General features: G+C 43.7%; 1 long non-coding RNA gene across 1 annotated transcript; it reads left to right on the top strand.

Annotated features, from left to right (window-relative positions):
* The first annotated feature begins 848 nt into the window (after positions 1–848).
* On the top strand, positions 849–2,810 carry LOC143478455 (uncharacterized). Its single transcript, XR_013121752.1, has 3 exons — positions 849–1,398; positions 2,014–2,082; positions 2,261–2,810. It is a non-coding gene; the product is annotated as an uncharacterized LOC143478455 (long non-coding RNA).
* Positions 2,811–3,081: the final 271 nt, after the last annotated feature.

Genomic DNA, 3,081 nt, shown 5'->3' with positions numbered 1-3,081 from the left:
TGGTGTTGAAACAGTGTGGTGGGTGTGAGCGGGTCCTACGGGTCTTAGCGGGATTGTTTCAGAATGGGCTCGTTCCACTAAAACCCAAGGGCACCGTCAAATGTGCCACTTTAGAATTCCTCTTTGCTTTATCACTGTAAAATCTTTCATCTCTTGATGAACTCTAGTCTGCTCTGAAGCTTATTTCAAAGTTCTTTTCTTCACTTCTGATCTTGTGTTTTTTCCATGTGTTCATAAACCTGCAGATGTGCATTTTTGAACCAGAAACTGCTGTGGGTGCGGCAGGATTTACACCCTCTTAAACGCCTGTCTGTGCAGGACCGGTAAAGGCAGAGGGATTCTCTTCTGTGTGTTGCGTAATATGCTTTAAATATTTTCTTCCTCAGTTGTACAGTGTTCCTCCAGTTGTTTTATATTACCTTTAAACCTTTAGGAATACTTTACAGAGTTCATTCAAAACATTTGGAGGTAACACCCTAGGTGAGAGGAGGTGAGGTTCAGATGGATGAGGGTGGTGTTCAGTTGGATGAGGGTGGTGTTCAGATGGATGAGGGTGGTGTTCAGATGGATGAGGGTGGTGTTCAGTTGGATGAGGGTGGTGTTCAGTTGGATGAGGGTGGTGTTCAGATGGATGAGGGTGGTGTTTAGCACTTTCTACAGCCTGTCACTATTGGTATTGTGAGTCGGGCCAGTTGGTCTGCCTGCGACATATAACACTGATTGGAAACAGGACAGTGTGTGTGTGGTTGGTGTTACTCACAGCCATGAGTTCCAAACTGCAACTGCTGATAGCTGAGTATCGTTATTACTGTGGTACAAACAGCTCCAATAGTTGAATCTGTGATCATTCTGTGTGTGGATGAAAAAAATTATAATAATTTTCTAATATGTCTAGTAACAATGATTGTATTTGAGCACTTTTTGAGACAGCTGTATCTGTGTTTACTGCACACAAACATCAGTTGGCTCTCAATGAGCACTTAAATTGTCCTCTGTGTGTGCTGTATTATGAATGAAGAACTGTGTGTATACATGTTTGTGTGTACGTGTGTGGGTGTGTATATGTGCATGTACGTGTGGGGGCGTTTTTGTGTGTCTACTTGAAGCAAATGAGTGAATGCATGTATGTGGACAAAAATGTCCACCAGGTGAAAGTCACTGTGTGTGTGTGTGTGTGTGTGTGTGTGTGTGTGTGTGTGTGTGTGTGTGTGTGTGTGTGCAGTTTTCAGCTCTAATGCAGTTTCACTGAAATTAGAACATCTTTGAAAACCATCTCAAGGCTCTTTGGTTTTAAGCTGACGCTAATTCACAGACGACACAAATATAAGCAGAAGATCGCGTCCTCCAGCCCACGTCTGTGAGCAGCAGTCTGGAGAGGAGCCGCCCCCAGATGCCCTGGTGAGGTCCACACCCCTGCCGCACCTCCTGAACTCTCCTTCCCACCATCTTCTCTTACAATGCAGAGCTTTGTGCAGGCCCTCTTGTCTCAATCACACTGGGACAATAACCCTGTCTCTGTCTCCAACAACGAGTGCTTCACGATGGGTCCATATGTCCCAGCCTGTCTCACCACAAACGCTCAGTAATGGGACCCTTCATTCTTTTGAAATGATTGGAGATGTTTTGACGGCTATTTGTCCAGGGGGTCATTCTTAATGGCTCTTCCTTCTCCCATTTTGTCATGATGTCCCTCATTGTACTGTAATCAGCAGTGAGTGAGTGGCGTCTCCTGTCTGTGACTGGGGTGTTGTGACTGAAAAATCTGGGGTTAACACCAGACTGAGATTTCAGATGTTGTCTGCTTTTATATTAAGAGTAAACTGGCAGATGATATGACAGTCCACTGAATCATTATTACTCTCTCTCTGCCTCTTTCTCTCTCTGTCTCTATCTATCTATCTATCTATCTATCTATCTATCTATCTATCTATCTATCTATCTATCTATCTATCTATCTATCTATCTGTTTCTCAATCTCTCTCTGCCTCATTCTCACTCTCATCACAATTCAAGGACCGTGTGAGAGGAATTTCTTTTGCACAAAAATCCCAGCAGTTCAAGAATCTACCAGGACCAGTTAGTGTAAGCTCCCCGTTAATTCACTGGATGTTTCAGTCTATTCTGAATGTTTTAACACAACAGTCATATCTACATTTGGCCTGAAGTCAATTAGTCCTTCTGAGTGTCAGCTACAGCAACTCAGACATCAGTGTGCTTCACCCACTCTTCATCATCTCCTCTTCATCCGCTCTTGTTTCAGTGCCCGTGTGCCAGCGTGCGGTAGCAGACCACTGAGCCTCCGCACACTGCCAGAAGCCAACACCACTTAACACGATTACACCAGGACATCATGGGCTGTCCATCGAGACCTTGAAGCTGAAAAGAGCAGTTAGCTCTCTTCTCCTCAAAGATGGTGACGCAGTAGTCATGGAATAAAGAGAAGTGTGAGGTGATGTTACTTTACGAATGTACCCACCTAAGATCACTCATCAGCTGACCACAGGGCCATACACAGAGGCCTAAAAAAGCCACATTATACATCTGTCTGAACTTCATCAAGGACACTTGTGATTCTGTATTTTAAGCAATGAGAGGAACATGACACACTTCAAGGCTGAAATCTCACTCCTGCCAACCAATCCCTCCCACTAGTCAGAGAACCGCCTCCTGATTGGATGCTGTAACGAGTTGGGTGGAGCATCGCAGGACAGCAGGAGCTGGCGGCCTGGCGGGGCTCAAGTGCAGCTGTGTCAACACCAGTGTTGGGGAGTAACGAATTACATGTAACGACGTTACATAATTTAATTACAAAAAAAGTCTAACTGTAATTCGTTACAGTTACAATGAGAAAATATGTAATTCAGTTACAGTTACTTCTGGAAATATTAAGAATTATAATTTTATTTACATAAAAAAATATATAAACAAAAACCTTTGCGAAACATTTAGCCTAATGATATTTTTTTTATTGCTTTGCGCCCTATATCGCTGTTTCCCGCTTGTTTCTGTGCTGGAGCAGCAAACGCGGTTCAGTTTCAGCTCAAGTAGCAATAATGACAGATGCCTTCAAGCACTGGAAAT

Source organism: Brachyhypopomus gauderio, chromosome 16 (assembly GCF_052324685.1).
Source record: "Brachyhypopomus gauderio isolate BG-103 chromosome 16, BGAUD_0.2, whole genome shotgun sequence".
Taxonomy (NCBI): Eukaryota; Metazoa; Chordata; class Actinopteri; order Gymnotiformes; family Hypopomidae; genus Brachyhypopomus; species Brachyhypopomus gauderio.
Note: the sequence above shows the minus strand (reverse complement) of the source record. Positions and strands in the feature narration are given on the sequence as shown.